The sequence below is a fragment of the Macrotis lagotis genome, chromosome 6 (genome assembly GCF_037893015.1).
Source record: "Macrotis lagotis isolate mMagLag1 chromosome 6, bilby.v1.9.chrom.fasta, whole genome shotgun sequence".
In the NCBI taxonomy this organism is placed as follows: Eukaryota; Metazoa; Chordata; class Mammalia; order Peramelemorphia; family Peramelidae; genus Macrotis; species Macrotis lagotis.
Genome location: NC_133663.1, coordinates 83,391,903 through 83,405,752, shown reverse-complemented (window position 1 = coordinate 83,405,752; position 13,850 = coordinate 83,391,903). Strand labels below are relative to the sequence as shown.

The window sequence follows — 13,850 nt, the reverse complement described above, 5'->3', positions numbered from 1 at the left end:
TTTAAATATTTCTCAGTTACATTTTAATCTGGTTACTACAGTGGGTTTTTGACACCTTTGATGTGACAATAGGTAGGAGACTGATCTATAAGACGTCTTTAACTTTTTACAGTTAATAGTTTATTTTCATGAACTTTGGGATTGGGTGTCTTAAGAAAATCTTATTATCTGATCACTCTTATTGTGTAGGGAGGGCAGCTAGGTGGTTTGGTGGATAGAGGACTGATCTTAGAGTCAGGAGGACAGGAAGTTAGAATCTGGAATACTTGACTTGGTACTAACTGTGTGACCTTGGGCAAACCACTTACCTCTGATTGCCTCACATCCAGGGCCCTCTTCAGTCATCCTGATTCATATGTGGCCACTGGATCCAGATGGCTGTGGAGGAGAAAGTGAAATCAGTGACTTAGAATTGCCACCCTCACTTAAATCAATTCATGTGCTTGTCATGGCATCACCTTCCTGATGTCTTCTCTTCTTTGAAATGAGCAGAGATTGATTCAAGCTGGTGATGTGAACAAATCAAAGAAAATGATAAATACAATGAAGAAATACTCTGGACCAAAAGTTCCTTGAGGTCTAAACTCAGAAGAGTGTGACACAACAGAAGTTGAGAGAAAAGAACATTTTATCCATGAGGAATGCAGAAGAACCTATAAGAAATAAAATGAAATATAAAATGGAATAAATAGTGTGGAAAAATAGCAAAGAGAATTGATACCTTACAAATAGACAGTTGGTGGGAAACCCTACTCAAGAATTGAATGCTCTGAAAATTAAGACTGACCAAATGAAAAAAAATTACATGATTCATCAGACAACAAGAAAAAATAAGAAATTGTGAGGAATATAGTTTTAAAAAACCAAACAAACTGGACTTCAATCCAAGATGGCGGAGAGAAGACAGGCACTGTGCTAAGGTCTCTTGATCTTTTGTCATATATAATATGAAACAAACCTCTTAACAGAGAATTCGATAGACAAAATCCAGAAAAAGAAGCTAGGAGAACATCTACCTCAAGGTTTGTCTTCTGGAATTGTGGGTGAACTGGGCTCAAAGAGCGGAGACCCTGCTGAGAGGGGTGAGAACTAGACTAGCCTGGGATCAGCTATGGAGGCATTGACTGGGAGCTGGGATCCAAGAGCTAACTGGGGCATGGAGGATTTGGCTGTGGGACTGATGGTCTGGGGTACTCAGGAGGGCTGGAGAGTTGCAGACATCAATCTGCTGTGCTCCTTTAGTCTGGAGGACCTCAAATTCCATTCTTTCACTTCAGCAGAGTTCTCTTCCCAGAACAAACGCAGTAACAACCCCCACCCCCTCAGGCATGGTTAGCAGAGCTCTCACAACTGTAAATAGGGAGAGTAATTACCTTGCCCCAGGGCATAGCCCACATTGTTCAAGAATAAAAGTGCCCATGAGCTAGCCACATCCTCCAGACCAAGGGAAAGGGCCTCAAATCTAGGTCGAAGACCTCCAGAGAAAGTAATCATCGTCCCCTACTGGCCAGCCCACTTGGAGTAAAGCCTCTAGGGATCTCAACAACAAACCTATGAACCAGCCCCACCCCACCCCCAACACAAGATCTTAGGAAAATGAAGAAAGACCAGCAGAAAGGGGGGCATAGAAAAATTCCTAGAAGGTAACGACCCTAACTCAGAGAGATCTAGAACCTCTGAGGAGAATATGATTTGGTTTCCAACCCAGAAAGACTTCCTTGAAGAAATCAGGAAGGAGTTTAAAAATCAATTGGAAAATTTGGGAAAGAAAATTAACACCTTGGAACAAGAAAACAAATCCTTGAAAACTACCATTTGACAAATGAAAAAAGAAAATAATTCTCTCAAAAACTCAATTGGTCAAATGGAAAACTCTTTCAAAAATAGAATTGACCAGTTGGAAAAAGAATTGCAAAGAGTAAATGAAGAAAATTCTCTAAAAAAAGAATGTAGTCTGTGGAAACTAATGACTTCATGAGACAACAAGCATCTGTTAAACAAAAACAAAAAATCAAAAAAATAGAAGAAAATGTAAAAGACCTCATCAGCAAAACCACTGACCTAGAGAACAGAAGGAGCAGGGACAACTTAAGAATCATTGACCTCCCTTGGAATGCAGCCAAGAATTCACTATCTGGCAAAACTGAGCCTATTCTTCCAGGAGAAAAGATGGGACATTTAATGAAATAGGAGATTTCCAGCTTTTCCTGATGGAAAGACCAGAGCTTAATAGAAAATTTGAACTTCAAACAGGAAATTCAAGAGACAAATGGAAAGAGTAAAAAAAAACTGCTATCCAATAAGATGAAACTAGCTGTATCCCTACCTGGGAAAAAGACTAATAATTTTTGAGAATTGCAACTCCATTAGAGAGAATATACTTGACCAGAAGTGATGAACATTCATGACTTCTGTGACTCAGAATGATTTAAAAACAATACCTAATTAAAAGGGGGACAGTAAAGAGATAGGAAGATGGAGGAGATTATGGGGTAAATCTCATTACAATAAGGTACAAAGGACGTATTGCAATAGAGGGGAAGGAGTGAGGAGGTGAGAACTGCCTGAATCTTAATTTCATCAGATTTAGCTTAAAGTTAACATACATACACACATACATATATACTTAGTTAAGTTAAACTTTATCTTATCTTTCAAATATTAAAAGGGAAAAGGGGGAGGAAAAGGGGAACTAACAAAAATGGGAAGGAAGAAGGGGCAAAGGGAAAGTGGAAAGAAAGGGGAGGGAGTTGGATATAGGAGGGCAAACACTGAAGGTGGTGGTATTCAGAAACAAAATACTGGGAAATATGGATAAAGTAGAAAAGGGGAAAAATCCAGAGGGAAGATAACATGGAGGATAATAAAGAGTTAGTAATTGAATGTGAATGGGATGAACATAAGCAAATAGCAGAGTGGATTAAAAACCAGAATCCTACACAATATTCTGCTTACAGGAAACTTTACAGAGTAAAGGTAAAAGATTGAAGTAAAATATATATTTTGCTTCAGCTGAAGTGAGAAAAGCAGGGGTAGCAATACTTATCTCAGACAAAGAATCTGCAAAAATAGATATTGTTAAAAGAGATAAGGAAGGAAACTATCCTCCTAAAAGGTACCATAGACAATAAAGTAATTTCAATAATAAATGTGTATGCAGCCAATGGTATAGCATCCACATTTATTAGAGAAGTTGAAAGAGCTACAGGAAGACAGAGAGGAATACTCTACTGATGGACCTCAGACTCCTCTCAGATTTAGATAAATCTAACCAAATAGATTTAGAAAAATCTAACCAAAACAAACAAGAAGGAAGTTAAGGAGGTAAATAGATTGTTAGGAAACCTAGATGTGATAGAACTATAGAGGATATTGAATGGGGATAGAAAGGAATATACTTTTTTTCTGCAGTACATGGCACTTAAACAAAAATTGACCATGTACTAGGGCATAAAAACCTAATAATTATCAATTGCAGAAAGGCAGAAATAGTGAATACATCTTTCTCAGATCATAATGCAATAAAAATCAAATGCAATATTGGGCCAGGGAGATATAGACCCAAAACTAATTGGAAACTAAATAACCTCATTTTAAAAAATGAGTGGATCAAACAAATTATAGAAAGAATTAATTATTTTATACTAGATAATGACAATGAAACAACATAACAAAACTTATGGGACACAGTCAAGGCAGCTGTCAGGGGATATATTATATCTCTAAATGCTTACATGAATAAATTAGGGAAAGAGGAAATCAATGAACTAAGCATGCAACTAAAAAAATTAGAGAAAGAACAAATTAAAATCCCCCCAATTAAATACTAAATTAGAAATTCTAAAAATTAAAGGAGAAATTAATAAAATTGAAAGCAAGAAAACTATTGAACTAATAAAACCAAGAATTGGTTTTATGAAAAATAAACCTCTGCTTAATTTGATTAAAAAAAGAAAGAAGGGGGCAACTAGGCGGCACAGTGGATAGAGCACTGGTCCTGGAGTCAGGATTACCTGAGTTTAAATCTGGCCTCAGAACCTTAATAATTACCTAGCTGTGTGACCTTGGGCAAGCCACTTAACCCCATTTGCTTGCAAAATCCTTTAAAAGAAGAAGAAAACCAAATTATTAGTATCATAAATGAAAAAAGTGAATGACTAGGAAATTAAAGTAATAATTTGGAATTATTTTACCCAACTCTATGCTAATAAATTTGATGATCTAAGTGAAATAAATGAATATTTACAAAAATATAAGTTGCCCAGGTTAAATGAAGAGGAAAATAAACAGCTAACAACCATATCTCAGAACAAAGAAATTCAACAAGCCATTATTGAACTCCATAAGAAAAAAAATCTCCAGGGCCAGGTGGATTCACAAATGAATTCCATCAAACATTTAAGGAACAATTGGTTCCAATTCTGTATAAACTCTTGGGAAAAGTAGGTGAAGATGGAACTCTGCCTCATTCTTTCTGTGACATTGATATGGTGCTGATACCTAAACCAGGAAGAATTAAAACAGAGAAAGAAAATTATAGACCTATCTTCCTGATGAATATAGATGCAAAAATCTTAAATAAAATCTTTTTTTAAATTTATTTTTATTAACGATAATATGTGAGTTTTATAATTTTCCCCCCAATCTTACTTCCCACCCCACAGAAAGCAATCTGTCAATCTTTACTTTGTTTCCATGTTGTACATTGATCCAATTAAATAAAATCTTAACAGAACAATTATAGTAAGTTATCACTAGGATAATACATTATGACCAAGTAGGATTTATCCCAATAATACAGGGTTGGATCAATATTAGGAAAATTGTTACTATCAGAAATCATATGATTATATCAATAGATGCTGAAAAAGCTCTTGACAAAATACAGCACCCATTCCTACTAAAAACACTAGAGAGCATAGGAATAAATAATTAGAATTAAGCATTATCTATCTGAAACCATCAACAAGCATTATATGCAGTGGGGATAGGCTAAGGCATTCCCAATAAGATCAGGAGTGAAACAAGGATGCCCATTATCACCACTACTATTAAATATTGTATTAGAAATGTTAACTTCAGCAGTAAAAGAAGAAAAAGAACTTGAAGGAATTAGAATTGGGAAGGAAGAGACAAAACTCATTCTTTGCAGATGACATGATGGTATACCTAGAGAATTCCAAAAAATCATCTAAAAAACTTCTAGAAATAATTAGCAACTTTAGCAAAGTCTCAGGATATTAAAATAAACCCTTATAAATCCTCAACATTTCTGTATATGACTAGCAAGATGTAGTAGAACTAGAAAAAGAAATCCCATTCAAAGTAACTTCAGGCAATATAAAATACTCTGGAGTCTACCTGCCAAGGCAGACTCAGAAACATTTTGAAAACAATTATAAAACACTACTCACACAAATTAAATTAGATTTAAATAACTGGGCAAATATCAACTGTTCATGGATAGGTGGAGCTAATATAATAAAACTGACAATTCTACCAAAATTAAACCACTTAGTGCCCTACCAATCAAATTTCTAAAAAATTACTATGAGTTAGAAAAAATTGTAAGCAAATTCACATGGAGAAATAAAACATCTAGAATTTCCAGGGATTTAATGAAAAAAAGTACAAAAGAAGGTGGCTTAAACCTACCAGAACTAAAATTATGCTATAAAGCATCAGTCATAAACTATCTAACCAGGTTCTAAGAAATAGAGTGGTGGATCAGTGGAATAGATTAGGTACAGCAGCAGGAAATGAATATAGTAATATGTTTTTTGATGAACCCAAAGAGTCAAGCTATTAGGATAAAAACGTATTAAAACTGTGGGGAAAATTGGAAGTTAGTATGGCAGAAACTTGGATTAGACTCATACCCTATACCAAGATAAGATCAAAATGGATACAGGATTTAGACAAAAAAAAAATAAGCAAACTAGGAGATCATGGAGTAGTTTACTTTTCAGATCTATGGAAAGGGAAGCAGTTTATGACCAAGGAAGAGATGGAGAGCATCATCAAAAATAAACTAGATAATTTTGATAACATTAAATTAAAAAGCTTTTGCACAAACAAAACCACTGTAACCAAGATCAAAGGAAATGTAGTAAGTTGGGAAGCAATTTTTACAACTAGTATTTCTGACAAAGGACTCATTTATAAACTATATAGAAAACTGAGTCAGATTTGTAAAAAAACAAGCCATTCCCCAATTGACAAATGGTCAAAGGATACGCGAAGACAATTTACAGCCGAGGAAATCAAAGTAATCTGTACTCATAAGAACAATTGTTCTAAATCACTGCTTGGAGAAATTCAAATTAAAACATCTCTGAGGTGCCATCTCACATCTCTCAGACTGGCCAATATGACCAGAAAGGGCAATGATCAATATTGGAAGGGATGTGGGAAATCTGGGACACTAATACATTGTTGGTGGAGCTGTGAACTCATGTAACCTTTCTGTAGAGCAATTTGGAATTAAGCCCAAAGGGCGACAAAATTACCCTTTAATCCAGCAATGCCACCACTGGGTCTATACCCTGAAGAGATAATAAAAAAAAGGGTAAAAACATCACTTGTACAAAAATATTCATAGTAGCCAGCCAGCCCTGCTTTTGATGGCAAAGAATTGGAAATCAAGTGAATGTTCATCAGTTGAGGAATGGCTGAACAAATTATGATATATGTATGTCATGGAACACTATTGTTCTATTAGAAACCAGGAGGGATGGGAATTCAGGGAATCCTGGAGGGATTTGCATGAACTGATGCTGAGCGAAATGAGTAGAACCAGAAGAGCATTGTACACCCTAACAGAAACATGGGGTTGATGACCAACCTTAATAGATTTTCTCATTCCATCAGTGCAACAATCAGGCACAATTTGGGGGTATCTGTGATGGAGAATACCGTCTGTATCCAGAGAAATAATTGTGGAGTTTGAACAAGACCAAGGACTATTACCTTTAATTTAAAAAAAAAACTGTTACGTAATTTTACTATCTTATAATTCATTTCCTCCTTAAGGATATGATTTCTCTCTTAACATATTCAACTTAGATTAGTGTATACCATGACTAACAGACTGTCTTCTGTGGAGGATGGGGGGAGGAAAGTGAGATTGGGGGGAAAATTGTAAAATTCTAAATAAATAAATTTTAAAAAATGAAATGACTAAAGAACAAGAATAGGTCAGGTCATATTAGGAAATCGTTTGCAACCAGGTTCACAACCTCATCATTATCCTCGATTCTTCATTCTCCATCCCTGTAGCTAAACCATTGTTCAATTTTATCAATTCACTTGTAACGTCTACCTCTACCCTCTAAATCATATGCTCATCAATCTAATTTAGGATTTCATCTCCTGGACTAATATAAAAGTCTACTCATTGTTCTTTTTACTTCCATTCTCTCCATTCTCCTATCTGTCCCTCCATATAGCTGTCAAAATAACCTGAACCAACAACAAAGTCTAGATAATCAATAAAATAAACAAATAAATAATGGGGGAAAAATTCCAATTGATCTGGAAAACAGGTGGAGAGATAAATCAACAATCTTTGTACTACCTGAAAATCATGACCAGAAAACCCAAAACAAACATAAACTTGGATATTATATTTCAAGAAATTACAAATAGACTATCTAGATCTCTTAAGCTCAAAGTGAAATCCTAGAATGAAAGTACTCAGCAACATCATAGCCAAAATCTGGTGTTTCCCGACTAAAGAAAAATACTGCGAGCAGCCTGAAGGAAAGAGATGAACCATAGGCAAGACCACACTTGGTAGTTTTGACTTTAAAGAGAAAGGAGCTTGGAATGACATTCAAGAGAAATTTAGTCTGTCAAAATTGAGTATGATTTGAATCTTTAATGAAACTGGATCTGTAATGAAATGGAGAATTTCTAGGAATTCCTCAATGAAAAAGTTATTACTGAATTAATTTGGAGATATAGTCAAGAAAACAAAAGCATATCCTGTTCATTTGGAAGGGACTTTATTATAAACTTATTTGCTGATAGGAGGACAAGACACATATTCTGAAAATGCTAATGCCTTCAAGGGTCACTAAAGGTACCTAAGTCATATAGAGAGGGTCTGGGGAGGTGGAGTTAGTTTTACTCTGTTTTGATAGTCCTCTGAAATGGGAGGAATACTAGGGAAGAATAAGGGAAGAGCACTCACTACTTCACAACATAAAGGTATATAAGAGGAAGGGTATTCAAACATGCTGGTAGGAGTAGGGTGTAACTATCTCATGAACCTCATTTTCATCTGAGACAAAATTACACAGATTATGGGATAGAAATGCATCAGACTCAACAAGAAAATAGCAACATGGAATGAGTGAGAGGAGGTTATAAGAAAGATTGGTAAGGGCAAAATAACCTCCAATAGTGGAGGTGGGGATAGGAATGGGAAATTGAGAGGAGAAGGGGGGAAAAAAAGTTAAAGAAAATCTGATTAGGGGAGGGGAAGTCACTGCATTTGTCAAATCATAGGAACTAAGCAAATGTCTCTTGCCATCTTATTTGTAAAGGAAAAGGGTGAGTTTGGATCTGAGAAGAACAAGTTCGAGTAGATAAAGTAGAGAATACTCAATAATTATAATCATAAACTTAAATGGGATGAACTCAGTTATAAAATGGAAGACGATAGTAGAATGGATTAGGTGTAATTCAACAATATTTTGTTTCCATGAAACACATTTGAAACATTAAAATTTACATAGAGTTAAAGTAATTGGTTGTAACAATCCATTGTGTTTCAGGTGAACTCAGAAAAGCAGAGATCCCAGTCATGATTTCAAATAAAGGTACAGTAAATATAGACATAAAAGGTTAGCAAGGAAACTACATTATGCTTAGACTCACCATGGATAATACACTAATATAAATTTTTATTTTTGGTCTGAAAAATATAATGTCTAAATACTTAAAGGAAAATGAGAAATTGATAATATAGCTATAATTTTGGAAGATCTTAGTATAACTCTTTTCATACCTAGACATTTCTTAATTAAAAGATAACCCTGAAAGAACTTAAACACTGAAATAGGATGAAGTAGATCAAAGAAGAGAGTAGAAAAACTAAAAGGAAAAAACCTTTAATTGGTATATATATTACAAACAAAACAACAGACATAGCCAATGTGATTAAAAAAAATAGATTGTTCTTATAAAAAATTAAGTGGGAGAATGTACAATAGCTAAAGAATAAATAAAGAAAATAATTAAAACTTGTTTTGCTTATGTATTTTCCAAAGTCAGTAGCTTAGATGAATTGGTGAATACATAGAAAAATATAAATTACTCAGAATAATAGAAATAGATTAAACATCCCACAAATTTTTTTATTTTTTTATTTTTTAGGATTTTGCAAGGGAAATGGGGTTGAGTGGCTTGCCCAAGGCCACACAGCTAAGTAATTATTAAGTGTCTGAGGCCGAATTTGAACTCAGGTACTCCTGACTCCAGGGCCGGTGCTCTTCGCCACCTAGCCGCCCCTAACATCCCACAATTATTAAAAAATTGAATAGCTATAATTGAACTTCTAAAGTGTGGGAGAGGAGAACTAAGTGGCAGTACCAAGTGAGTATTAAATATTCAAAGAACAATTATTTCTAATATTTACAGTGTTTGCAAAAATAGGAAGATATCCCTCCAGTTTCATTCTTTTATGCCAATATAGTTTTGATAACCTAAACCAGGAAGATGGAAAAAAGAAAACTCTATAGATATAATAATCAATATCGGCATAAAATTTTTATGTGAAATATTAGCAAATGGCTGCAACAACATACTTTAAAATATATGCTAATGATCAGGTTGAAGAAGAATTCAAAGTTTCTTTAAATACAAGGAAAAATATAAATACAATTAGAGCCATATTATTTATTATTTTATTAGATGCTAAAAAGACATTTGTCAAAGTCCAGTATTTGTTTCTGTTAAAAATACCAGAAGATATAGGAATAAATTCACTTTCCCTTATTCTTATAATGGTAAATGGTATCTTTCAAAAATCAAAGGCAAATACCATCTGCAACTGACAAAAGCTGGATGTCTTTCTTTCCAATAAGAGCAAAGGCAAAATAAGAATACTCATCACTCCTATTGCTCACAATACTAGAATTTCTTGGGATACCAATAAAGGAAGAAAAAATAATTTGAAAGGAATAAGCATAGGCAAAGAAGAATGGAAACTTTCACTTTTTGGAGATGATGTGATGACCTACTCAGAAAAACAACCCAAAAAAGATATAAAATAATTCACATAAATCATAATAAAAAATTTTATATATTGATATCAATATCCTATAGGAATAGATAGAAAATGAAATTCAGTTTAATTATTTGGAAACTTGCTAAAATGCATCAATTATGTATATAGATGTAGCTCCAAAAAATATTTTACAGAAATAAAGACTTAAATGTGTGAATAAATATGAGTTAACTCATGGAGAGATTGATACAGTATAATAAAAATGACAACCATACTTTACTTAATTTACCTTTTCAGTGCCATACCAATAAGATTACTCAAATACTATTTTATAGAGTTAGAAAAAAAATAATGTTAATCTAGATCAGGGGTAGCCATTTTTTTTTTGCCAAGGGTCATTTCGATATTTATAGCATCATTTGTGGGCTATATTTGATCAAATATTTAATTAATTCACCTATAAAAAGTTGCTAGATTTATTGAATTTTGTGTCCTGCCTGTGGTTGCCTTGGCAGTGCCACACCAGTGTATGGTCTTGAACTACAGATTCCCTGCCCCTGATCTAGAGGAACAAAAGGTCAAGAATCTTAAGGAAAGTAATGAAAAACGTGAGGAAGGAGGCCTGGCATTACCAGATCTCACACTATTCTACAAAATAAACAGTACTACAAAAATTTTCAAAAATAATTTGGTATTGGTTGAACAATAGAGAATCTATCAGTAGCATCTATTAGTTGCACGAGATATAAAATCATATTAGCATAGTAGCATAATATTGAATAAAGCCCAAGACTCCAGATAGTGGGGTAAGAACTCATTCTACCACAAAAATTGTGGAAGCACAAGAAAGCAGTCTAAGTGAAATTAGATACTGACCAATATCTTTAACATATACCAGATTAAACTCTAAATGGCTATATGACTCAGAGAAGACATTGACCTTCTGATTTTTCTGTAGATGGAAGAATTTCTAATGCATAATGGAATTGAGAAGATTCACATATGGATAAAGTGGGCAATTTTGTTTCCAGAAAATTAAAATAATATTTATGTAAGCAAAGCCAATGCTGTTAAAAATCGAAAGACAAATATAACGAAATCTTTACAGCAAATTCTCTGGTAAAGGTTTTATATCTAAGCTATTTAAGGAACTAATTCAAATTTGTAAGGATTAAGATCATCTTAGTTGATAAATGGTCCAAGGACATGAACAACCAGTTTTCCAAGAAGAAATCCAGCTTATCAACAACTTTGTGGAAAAAATGCTCCAAATCACTAATGAGAGAAATTCTCTAGTTCTACTTCATATCCATGAGATTCTTAAAGATAACAAAGGATGACAATGTTGTGAGAAAAGAGGCATGTAGCTGTGATTGGTCATAATGCTGAAGTCAGCCCTCTGGAACCACTGAGTGGAGTCTGTCCTGTGACCTAATGATAATACTCTTAGGTCCATACCTCAGAGAAATCAATTAAAGAGCTTATACAAAAATAAAACGACTTCCCTTTTTGTCAAGAAGTGGAAAGTAGGGGATTACTTAGTGCTTACCATGGGCCAGACATCAGCTCATTTGATTTTCACAATAAATTTGGGAGATAGGTAATTATTATCTTTATTTTTATAAATAAAAAAACTTTGACAAAGTGGTTAAATGACTTACCCAGGGTCACAGAGTGAGTTAGCATGTGTCTGACACTGGAGCCAAATATACTCTGGGTGCTGTATCATCTACCTTCTAGGCTGAACAAATTGTGGCACATGTTTTAGGGATATTATGGTGTTGTAAGAAGTGAGAACATGTTTGGTTTTGCACAAAACTATGAAGGCCCATGTGGACTGATAAAGTAAAATTTGTAGAAAGGAACAATATATACAGTGGCAAAAACATTATAAAGAAAAAGAACTTTGAAAAACTCCAGAATTCTTATTAGTTTGATGTTAATCTTGTAATTCGAGAAGATCAAAGATGATAGAAAATTTTGATGTCCTTCCAAGACAAGATGATTTGCATTTTGAGCAAAGTGGGATTTAAATTTTTTGATATCTCAATTCAGAAATTTTTTGCTTAATTATCTAATTTGTAAGGATTCTTTTCTTTTTTTAATGTTAAATTTCGAGGGACAGAATTCTGAGAAAAAAGATGGGAAAGGAAATAGATATTTAATAAGTCCTTACTTTGTGCCAGACCTGTTATAAGGCTCTTTTGGTCCTCCCAACAACCCTAGAGGTCAGTACTTTTATTGTTCTCATTTATAGTTGAGGAAACAAGCAGACAGAAGTGAGAAACCCAGAGTCACACATTTAATAATTGTCTAAGGGCAGCTTTGACCTTCATTCCTGACTCCAGGCCAATACTCTTAACCACTGAACCACTTGACTACCTCTTGATGGGAAGTGGAGAGAGGGAAGGAAAGAAAATGAATATTTGTTCAATAACAGCAGAATGATAAAAATGTGAAGCCGGAGAAATTAAATATTATTTTTTGACAATAAACAGAATTAGAAAGATTCATTATTTACAGTATAAGAAAAGAGAGGCCACTTTATTTTTATCATATTAAAGCTGAATTTAACCTAATACCACTTGTTTTATGAACGCTAACTTTGAGATAAGATAGAATGGAATAGAAATGCAAGTCAAAACCTTTATAAATTGTGACTGTCATAATACACATCTTAAACACGTACATAAACATAGAACACCTCTATCAAAGCACAGAATCATTCAAGCCTAATCATTTATGAAGCTATACTATCCTATTATTTGATTGGTTTTTATGATTCTTTCCTCTTCTAATTGTATTGTATGAGTTTCAGGGTTATTATTGAAACTATAAATAAGAATGTTTGGAGAATTAACCAGGTTTAGTAATAACTATACTAAAGTTTATTTTGTTATAAACTAAGATATCAAAAGTTTAACTTTTAAAAATTCAGCATAATATTTCAATAAAGGGATATTGTATAAAGATCAATTTTTTGATCACCAAAGTATAACCTAATGTTAATGAGGTTGTTAATGTTATGAAAGTAACATATTTCATAAGATGGTAAGAATAATAGGAGTCATTAAAATTAGATTAATGAATTACAAATGACATTCAGAAAGGCAGGTTTCATATGTATATATATACATGTATGGATGTGCATATATAGATGTGTGTGATATATATATATATATCTCCCTGAAGACAGTTGTCATAAATTTCAAGATTGAAATACATTTTAAAAATAAAAGTTTTATGTGTAAAGTAGCCCCATCTCTTTATATATAGTGAATTTGAAGCTAGTTTACAATGAGTAAAAATTAATATTTGCCCTCATCAGCATATTGTAAATATTTATTATCACTTAATTAGGGTTGGTTTTTAAGAAGTTTTAATGGGAATGAGGGATATTTATCAAGAAGACTATTTTGCCATATTAGATTTTTGAAATAATACTGCTAAGTAAGCACTAATGTTTAGAGGAATTCCCTAATCTTTAAAGAGAGTGATTTACCAGTACATTATTAAAATACTTTGGTTTTTATTTAATTAGGATGCAAATGCACATATTGCTTATAAATTTATATATATGTGTGTGTGTACGAATATATGAATAAATGAGTGAACA

General features: G+C 33.4%; 1 protein-coding gene across 9 annotated transcripts in view; it reads left to right on the top strand.

Annotated features, from left to right (window-relative positions):
• The window catches only part of ZDBF2 (zinc finger DBF-type containing 2), an 86,190-nt gene that overhangs the window by 34,233 nt on the left and 38,107 nt on the right, over positions 1 to 13,850 (top strand). The window contains exon 2 of one of the 9 annotated variants that reach the window (XM_074191537.1): positions 8,781 to 8,825. The exons of the other annotated variants lie outside the window; for them this stretch is intronic. The gene's annotated coding sequence lies outside the window, so the exon portion shown is untranslated. The remainder of the gene's footprint in view (positions 1 to 8,780; positions 8,826 to 13,850) is intronic. 9 annotated transcript variants of the gene reach the window in all.